We start from the raw sequence: 10,123 nt of genomic DNA, 5'->3' as shown, positions 1-10,123 counted from the left end.
ACTCTCTGGGGTTCATCAATACCCCACTGGGTGATGTCCTCACAGGGGTCTTCCTAGGATGCCCAACCCCGAAGATGAAGTCCACTGGCCAATGTCCTCATGGTTCCCACATGGCTGTCATGGTAGCAGTAAGAGCATCCTCCCATGTGCCCAGTGTTGTTGGCAACAGACTTCCTGGCCCAAGTACCTAACTGCCAGAGGGTGTGCACTGGGCTCTCATTGGTTCACTTCCTCACTGATGTCAATGGCCTGACTTGTGATTGGTCCATTTCCCCCTGACATCACAGGGCATTGTGAGGCGTGCCCAGCAGGGTACATATGAGGCAGCTTCTCTCCAGCTTTTTCAGTTACAGCACTGGGAGCTTTTACTTGGTGACCCGCTAACTCAGAGCTACTTGGTTACTTTCATTGGGTGTGTGGGGGGGTGGTGGTTGTGTTGTTTGGGTTTGGGGAATTCATTTACTCATCTGGGGGTTGTGTTTACTTTGTTAGTAGTTTACCTTCCGTTTCTTAAGATTTATTAGTTGTCAACTTCATTGAGATCATCTTAGGTAAATTCTTAAGCTTGATCACTTGCCATCCCAGGGGCAAGATGTTAATGTACAACTTTAGTTCCTCCCCAAAGGAGGAGGAGATCACTGTCATTGGACAGTATAACTTGAAAGAGATCATCGGTTATGGCAGCTGTGGCTATGTGAAGCTGGCCCATCACTGCCTCACAGACACCACAGTGGCAGTCAAAGTTCTCCCAAAGAACGATCTAAAAAGCCATGAGATAGAAAATGAAGTAGCCATTTTGAAGAGTGTATATCACCCACACATCATACTATTGTTCCAGGTGATGGAGGATGAAGACTGTGTGTACCTTGTCACTGAGCTGGACACTCGGGGCTATCTCTTGGGGTGGGGCAATAAATCCCCTTGCAGTCACCTATTAGAGTATGAAGCGAAGAGATTGTTCAAGCAGATCACGAGTGATGTTCACTACATTCATGAGAACAGAATTGCACACTGGACCTGAAGGCCGACAACGTCCTGTTGGATACCAATTGCAATGTCAAGGTCAGTGATTTTGGCATTAGCATCAGGGTGACAGGGAAGTTGCTAAAGGGGGGTTTGTGGAGCCTTGCTATTCCTGAAATGTTCCTACAGAACATGTTCAATGGGTACAAGGTGGACATTTGGGAACTTAGGCGTGCTTTTGTATATGATGACAATGGGAAAGTTCCCATTTGAGGGGAATAAAATGATTCAGATACGGAAACAAATCCTAGAGGCCAGGTACACCGGTCCCCTTTACCAACTGCAATGGGACATGATCTCCTTCCTAAACTGCTGACTGTGGGCTTCAATCTGAGGCCTGCTATTGAGGAGATAATGGAGCACTGATGGCTGACTCTAGGTGTGGGTTTTGGCCTGCTTCCTGATGAGCCACTTTCCAGCAAGCTGGACCCCATTATTGTCACAGTCATGGGCAACATGGGGTACACCCTAGCTGGTATTGAAAGGACATTCCAGGACAGAGCATTCAATGAAGCCATGGGCACCTACCTGCTCATCCAAGAAAACTTGAAGGAGAATACCAGAAGTGTGGAATAAAAAACCATGCCTTTGGCTAGTCCACCATGCACACCTCCTGATGACAATCCCACCAGCCCTCTCCACGAAAAAGAGCCACCTTTTCTTCAGGATATAACACCTCCAGCTTGTCCTCAAAATTTCAGTTACCTCTTGAGAGCCCGAAGTGCCAGTCTGCCTGTCCTTCCACTCTATACCCTTCAGAGCTCCAGTTCCAGCTACATTTGGGGCCTAGATTCTTTTAGCTGGTCGGGCACACTAGACATTTTCCACCCAGTGAAGACAGTGGTTGGGAAGGAATTAACTGTTGATTTGTAAGATTTCTCAATTCCTATTCTTTTATTTTTTTTCCTTTTGTTTGTTGTGGGTATGTGTGAGTGTGTGCTGCTACACCTCAGTGCTTTTTTTCTTATGCTCTATTTCCTTTGCCTTCTCTGTTCTCTCTCCACTTTTCTCACCTTCTCCCTGCCCCTGCCCACCATTTTTCTTCCTTTGTTTTCATTCCTCCCATAACTACTCCTATTCTACTTCTCCTGTTCCTCTTCTTGATGTTCTACTACTACCCTCTACCATTCCCTCTCACTCTCTTCCTGCCCTTGAATCTGTCTCTCTCTCCATCCACCTCCCTCACTCCTCCTCTCTCTGTGCACTTCTCCCTTTTTTCCCTCTTTCCCTTTCTCCCACTCTGTCTTCCTCTTTTTTTCTTTCTCAGTTTTCATGGCTATGTCTGGTTCTCTCCTGCTTGAGTTACAGTTCAGGCTTGCATTTCTCTATTTCCTTGAAGATGGAGATTTCCCAGACTTGCTGTAAATGCAGTCTTCAAGGTGTCACCTTGGGAGATAGGTAGGATTACAGACAAGAGCCTACAGCATCAGGGAATGCAATTGGCTTTGTTAATCTGGTGTGGCAAAGGTTAGTTTCTCTATTTTGAAAGGGGATTTGTGTATTTATGTGAGGGACAGCTGTGTAAGAGTCACCTTACAATTGTTTGTGGAACCTGTTGCAACAATGAGAAGTACAAGTTGTCATGTCCAAAACGAGCTTTACAACGTCGGTGTGGGGGGGGGGAGGGGGGAAGGAGAAGGATTGGGATTGGGGGTTAGGGGGGAGGCTGGGAAGGGATGTGAAGGGTAAACAAAGGAGGAGGCTGCAATGCTTGGTAAGAAATGTACGCATTATCCTGCCCATGTAATTGTAACTCCTCTGTACAGTATGTTCACAAATAAAATTAAATTAAATTAAAAAAATTGTTTGTGGAAGGAAGGGGTGATGGGTTAGTGTAAATGGACAGGGAAGGATGACATGTGCACTGTACAAGTACACTGAGAGGTGTCAGATTCTTAGTGGAGACTCTATGAGTCCCCAGAGAGGCCCCCTCCAGAGCACCCAGCTTGTACATGGTGCTTCTGTTTCCCAGTAAAGACTTTAGGCCTCATGGAAGAATAGCAGAGCCCAATTTTTCTCCTTGGGGAATAAAGAATGCTATCAGAGCCAAGTTTAAATATTTGAAAATTCTGAACATCAAGAGGCAATTTTTGGAATCACAAAGTGTATGAATTAAAATACATTCCCTTCTTTTCAGCTAGAGGTGATCAAGGAACAGGAGACCTGAGGAATCATGGAGATAAACTGGGATCTGTTTAAGGACATAGCCTGGATGGACTTTGGTTGTATATGGACCACACCCGTGGTTGGGTGGCCTGGGATGACTGCTTTCCCACAAGAACAAAATTCAGTAAGATGTGAGCCTTCACACTAGAATATTTGTATTGGTTCACCCAGGGCATTAGAATTGCACACAGAGGCAGTGCTGAGGATTGATATTGCCTTTGGGTGCCAAGTGTGTGATGGGGAGGAGTTGGGCAAACCTGGCCTTTTCTATGTGTACACTGGGTCAGGTGGCTGAACCCGCAGAGTAGACTAATGAGATTAGCAGTAAGAAGAGGGCTGGGGCTCCTGGTAGATCAGTGGTAATGCTCAGGGGTATTTGGGAAGCAATGCTATTCTCAAAGAATGAGATGGGTTTCCTGTGAGAGAAGCAATAAGGGTCCAAATAGGCAAAGGATGCATAACTGGTTTAAGACAGGGTTGATACTGATGCTGAAAGAGACCTGAGGAGGAATGTAAGGAATGCTGAACTCATGGAACAGTGTTCAGTGAATAGGGTGGGTGGGGAAGGAAGTACTATTAATTTCCATGATTTCTCAATGCTTTTTCTTGTCTTTTTGTTTGTTGTGTGTATGCATTTGGGAGTGTGCTGGCTTGAACTTTGTTCTTTTTCTCTTTCTCAGTCTCCTTTTCCCTCTGTGGCTTTTCCTTGGGCCCTCCTCCCTCTAATGTCTTTAATCTCTCCTTTTTTACACCCTCTCCTTTTCTCCTCCCTCTAATCTTTCTCTTCTCCCTATCCCATTTCTTTTCACTCAATCCTTTCTCCTGAATTTGTCTCTTTGTCTCTCTGTCTTTAGGTATGTATGCATGTCCCTCTGTTTTTCTCTCTGTCCATTTTCCTTCTCCCCCTCTTTCCCTTTCTCTCTCTTGAGTGTGAATGTGTTTCTGGCTGATGTTCTACCAGTGGAGTCACTCTTCTAGTCCTGATTTTCTACTGAGTTGGACATGGAGTCTGCTCAAGCTGGCTTTATCTACAGTCTTCTCAGTGTCAGCGTGTGCAGTAGTTAGGATTATACAGGTGAGCCTCCAGCACCTAGAATTTGTGACGGTACAGCACAGGTTGGTTTCTCTGTAATTACAAAAGGAATTTGTATACTTGTATGAGGGACAACTTAGAAATGTTTGGGGGAAGGAAAGGGTGTTGGGTTGGGCTGCTGTGGAAAATGGACAGAGAATTACATTTCCATAATACAAGGGTTTCAGCACTGAGACATGTCAGATTCTTAGGAGAGACCCTTTGAGTCCACAAAGATGCTTCCAGTTGACACCCCCCTTCCCCAGAGCACCAGGCTTTGGGCTTGGTGTTTCCTTTTCCCTGGCAGTTCTCAGGGGAAGCCTCTAGGTCTTATGGAAGAAGAGTAGGGCCTGATTATTGTCCTAGGGCACATAGTGTGGAGGAAGCTGTTTCAAATATTGCCACACTATAAACCTCCAGAGCCCATTTTTGAACCAAAAAATGTAGGAAATATAATACTTTTCCTTCCTATCAACTAGAGGTGGAGAAACCTTTGAATGAGCAAGAGACCTAAGAAAGAATGAAAATATAGGAGCATGTGGATGGAGATGAGTACATGCAGACATGAGCAGAACTTCAGTAAGATTAGATATGAACCTCCACCACTGGGATATTTGTTCAGCAGGGCATTAGATTTCTACACAGAGGAAGTACTGAGGGTGATTCTGCCTTTGGGTGACAGGTGTGTGATGAGGAGGAATTGGACACATTGGACCTCTGCTGTATGTTCACTGGAGTCAAGAGGCTGAGCATGTAGGGCAGACTGATGAGATTTGCAGCAGGAGAAGACTGAGGCTCCCAGTGAAACAGGGTATACCTCTGGGTTATTTAGGAAACAGAGCTCTTCCCAGAGAATAAGATAGGATTTTTGTGACAGAAGCACTGAGAGCCAAAAGTATACAAGAAATGGGCACCTTGCTGATAGACAGGGCTGACCCTAATGCTGAAGGAGAGCTGAGAGGAGGAAACTAGGGACACCTGAATTCCACATGGATCATTGTTCAGTGAAGTGGGTGGGTCGGGAGGGAAGAACTGTGAATTTCCATGGTTGCTAAGTTCTTTTTCTTTGTCTCAGGCGTCCTGAAATGAGGGAGTAGACTTCAGTTCATGTCAGTGGGTTTGTCTTGAGGCTAGTTTCTAGTAGTCCCAGAGCAGTAGAGAGGGTGCCTAATCACTGCTGCACTGGGTAGGATTTCAGTATTGGGTTGCATTAAGGAGATGTGGGAGAGGGGCATTGTGGACCCTTGAGGCTGTGGCCAGGGCCTTGTGCCAAGCAGGAGGCAAGTCATTTTATGATTTCATGCCAGTCTTGTCTTAAGGGGCCAGATGAGCTCACTCTCTAAAACTCAGGTCTTACTTTGACTTTTCAATTGACAGTATAATGCATGTGCATGCTAGAACACTCCTAAACCTTTGTGGAACAGATGGAGTGCATTTGGCTCAGCACTTGGAGAGAAGACGAAAAGTTGGCCTAAGGATGAGGATTCCACAGGTTAGCTACAATGTCACACAGACCATTATCTAGGACGGGTTCATGGCTTGCAGAGAGACTTGGAAGAACTCGAGTGAGGAGTTGAGGTGGTATGGAAAGGCTTCCCAGAGGAGGAACAGGTTATTTGGTGTGTGTACACCATCTCCATATGTAAGATTGAGGGGCAGAAACTTCAGGCAAAGGGCTTGGAAACACAGGTGGGGAGACCACGAGGCAAGGGTGACAGGGGCTCTGGAGAGGAGTCATGGGAAAACAGTGGGAAAGAGCTTTGACCATGTATGGCAGTATACTTGTTGAATAAGTGTGTGAGGGAATAGGTAGGCTTTCATTCAATGGACATTTACTGAGTGCCCACAGGATCAGTCACATCATGCTGAAGACTGACAGAATGCTGGGAACAGCATAAAAATACCTCTCTTTGTGAGTTTACACTCAAGCATGGAGAATGAGAATACCCAAACTTTACAAAAATACCACATAGTATATATGAAAATGAAGATTAAGGCAGAAAAATTCAGGATGAGTGTTCGAAATACTCTATGTTTTTGTGTGTTTGCAGATGTGTGTTGTGTACACATGTGCACAAGGTTTTATTTTTAAGTATCAGAGGAGACCTGTTTGGCAAGGGGGTTTTGGGGAAGGATAGGGGATTGAGCAGCTGGGTGTTGGGAAAAGCATTCCAGGCAGTTGGAATAGCAGTGGCCCCCAGCTGGTACAGTACAAATGCCAGTGTGGCTGCAGCAAGGAAGCCTGGGCTCAGTGGAGAGAGACAGGATCAGAGAAGCCTCCTTCACCAAACGAGGCTGTGGGCAGAGGGGTGACCCATCATGCTTCAACAATGTCCTGTAGTTCTCCTGTCTATTCTAAAGCCACATTTCTTCCTATATGAAAGGGTATGTTTGATATTGGTGTTCCTCTGCCTGTATTACTTCATGAAACTGAGTGTCCTCCAGTTCCATCCATAGTGTCTGAGTGTTGGTTTCTTTTTTCTGGTTCCTTTTTGGTGCTTGAATTAGGGCCAGTAAGTGGTCCCTGAGCATTTAGCTCAAGGCTAACACTTTACCTCTTTGAGGCACAGCTCCATTCCTGGTTTTCTGATGGATATTTGAAGTAAGAGTCTCATGGACTTTCCTGCCTGGGCTGGCTTTGACTTCAATCCTCCTATCTCATGTATAGTTAGGATGACAGGCAGCAGCCACCAGAGCCAGGAAAATTTATTGTTTATTTTTTTAGGCTGAATAATGTACTACAATATGTATGTACTGTCTTTTTATTGGTCCAGTGATTGACACTTGAATGATACCCTATATTATTGTGAATGGTGCTATAGTAAAAACAACATGCATGCAGATAAAAAAAGTATTCTATGGCTGGCTGCTGCCAGGTCATTATTAAAATCTATCCTGTGTAGGAAAGTGCATGACCCCAGAAAACTTGGAAGTGGAGCTGTGGCTTAAGGAGTAGAACACTCACCTTGAACATGGACTTCAAGCCCACGTATTGGCCTGTGCTTGCACCCACCCACACTCATAAACAGACAGAGAATAGTATGCTGTGGGTTGTGTTTACAAGGATGATTTTGGGAGGGACAGGGAAGGGGGAATGGGAAGACCAGCTAGGGACAGGGGCAGGGGCCTAGGCTGCAGTGGTGTCATCTAGGCAGAGAGAAATGGTTCTCTTCTGGAAATAGAAGATGACTATCTTAATATTGATGCTTTTTATAAGCAAGTAGTAATCGTACACAGGACATGACACACACTGATCAAACAAACCTCACCTTCCCCCTTTTCATCCCTCCTTCCCAACCTCTGGCCAGCACTAGTCCATGGTCAACATTATTCTCTACATATCTGAGCGATCCTGGGCCATTTGTCTCGATAACTTTACTTAATCTTTGCTTCCATTTGTCACGAAATGATAGCTTTCCAATCACTGTTATGCTTGGAAAATTCTCCTTTGTGTGTGTGTGTGTGTGTGTGTGTGTGTGTGTGTGTGTGTATGTGTGTGTGTATGTGTGTGTGAGTATGTATGTGTGTGTGCATGTATATATGTGTGTGAAAGAGAGAGACCATTACCAATTTCTCCATTGATAGACATTTAGACTGAATCTATACCTGAGCTGCTATAAATAATCTAGAAATAGACATATTATAATTGTACTTGAGTTCATGTATTTATTTAGAGACCTTCAAACTGTTTGCCATAATGCTTGTATCAATTTACAATCTGTCTGACAGGAGTTCTCTCTTCATCCTGGCCAGCATGTGTTATCTTTCTATCATTTTGATTTTTAAAAAGTTTTCCAGCATGGCTATAGACACTGGACATTTTTTCATATATTTTTGCCTATTTGCATTTCTTCTTTTTGGAAATTTCTATTCAGATCATTTACCCCTGTCTCTTTTTTTTTTTTTGCCAGTCCTGGGTCTTGAACTTGGCCTTGGCACTGTCTCTGAGCTTCTTTTGCTTGAGGCACTCTAGCACTTGAGCCACAGCTCCATTTCTGGCTTTTCTATGTATGTGGAACTGAGGAAGCAAAAGCAGAGCTTTGTGCATGCTAGGTGAGCACTCTACCACTAACGCACATTCTGAGTCCTGTACAATTACTTATAGAATATAAAAACCTAATTAGGAAAGATTCTATCTTCCTTCAAGAGCCATTAAGAGTTCCATCCTGCATCATAATAGTTAGTAATGACTTATTAAAAATAACACCTTGGGAACTTTTCCACTTCCGGCAATTGACAATGGTGGCTGTTCCATAAACATATTTGGAAAATAATGTCACTGAAACCTTTTAAAAATGAAATAAAATACAAAATAAAAACATTGCTATGGGCAAACTCAGATAAACAGAGAGTCCTTTACAGAGCAATGGCAGACAAGAACTTGAACTACTCAGCAACAGTTATGGTAAGGTCTCAGCCCTTCGGACCTCATGGTCTTATCCTAAGGTTAAACTTGGCATCTTTTTAAAATCCTATTTGTGCCAGGTACTGGTGGCTCACACCTGTAATCCTAGTTCCTTGGGGGACAGAGATCTGAGGTTCTAGGTTCAAAGCCACCATGAGTAGAAAGCCCATGAGACACTTATCTTCAGTTAACCACCAGGAAACTGTAAGTGGGATTGTGGCTCAAAGTGGTTGAGCATTAGAGCTCAGGAATAGTGCCCAGGCCCTGAGTTCCAGCCCGCACATGACCAAAAAACATACAAACATCAATTTGTTTGGTTTTGAAACAATGTAAATAATTTCAAATTGATGACATTTTAATTTCAAAGCAAATGAATAACCTTTCAAGAGACAAGAGGCAGGAACTCCACCCACCCTGACTCAAAAGGCCTTGAAAGTGAGTTGTGACAAAATGTAGTAACAACAGCCAGTACAGGATAGGGTTGACTGGCAAATCCTCCTGCCACCACCTAGTCAATTATGAAGCCAGGAGGCTGTTCAAGCAGATGGTGAGTGCTATGCAATACTTTCACAAGAACGAAATCACACACAGATACCTGAAGCCCAGGAACATCCTGTTGGATGGCAAATGCAATGCCAAAGTCAGTGATTTGGGGCTGAGCATCACGGTGTTGCTGGGGCAGTTGCTAAAGTGGTTTTGTGGAGCCTTGATATTCAGACCTCGTGAAATGTTCCTTTACAAAATTTATGATGTCTATAAACAGGACATTTAGATCCCAGGTATGCTTCTGTATGTGAGGACAACAGGAAAGTTCCCATTTGAAGGGAGGAAGATGGCAGACATGGCTACACATCCTTGAGGCCATGTACACAGCTCCCTTTTATCTATCTGCGAAGAGACACAATGTACTTTCCAAACTGCTGACTGTGGATGTCACTAAGAAACCCATGGCTGGCTGTAGATGTGGGGTTTGGCCTGCTTCCTGATGAGCCACTGCCCAGCAAGCTGGACTCCATTAGTGTCACAGTTCTGTGTGACATGGGGTACAATAGAGCTGACATTGAAAAGGCAATCCAGGACAGGGCATTCAATGAAGCCATGAGTACCTATCTGGTCATCCAAGAAAACTAAAAAGAGAGTGCCAGAAGTGTGGAGTGGAAAATGATGACTTTAGCTATTCCACTGTGTACAACTCCTCAGGAACTTTGCACTAGCCCTCTCTCAATGAAGGGGAGTCAGCTTCACTGCACAACTTAACACCTTCAGTTTGCCCTCAGAATTTCAATTGCCAGATGATAACAAACAGTTGCCTCTGAAGAGAGGCCAAGGTCCTAGTCTGCCTGTCCTTCCACTCTGCTCCCCACAAAGCTCCAGTACTAGCTTAATCTGGGGCCAGGATTCTTTTAGCTGGCTGAGCAGACTAGAGAGTTGACACTTGGTTGAAAATGCCCTTCCCT

General features: G+C 44.5%; 1 long non-coding RNA gene across 1 annotated transcript; it reads left to right on the top strand.

Moving 5' to 3' along the window:
- The first annotated feature begins 473 nt into the window (after nt 1-473).
- LOC138807663 (uncharacterized) lies at nt 474-3,689 on the top strand. Its single transcript, XR_011366230.1, has 3 exons — nt 474-551; nt 839-1,062; nt 3,161-3,689. It is a non-coding gene; the product is annotated as an uncharacterized lncRNA (long non-coding RNA).
- The last annotated feature ends 6,434 nt before the right edge of the window (nt 3,690-10,123 follow it).

The sequence above is a fragment of the Dipodomys merriami genome, unplaced genomic scaffold, assembly GCF_024711535.1.
Source record: "Dipodomys merriami isolate MVZ:Mamm:240054 unplaced genomic scaffold, mDipMer1.0.p SCAF_1018, whole genome shotgun sequence".
Taxonomy (NCBI): Eukaryota; Metazoa; Chordata; class Mammalia; order Rodentia; family Heteromyidae; genus Dipodomys; species Dipodomys merriami.
The sequence above is the reverse complement of the archived record's forward strand: the minus strand, read 5'-3'. Positions and strand labels throughout refer to the sequence as shown.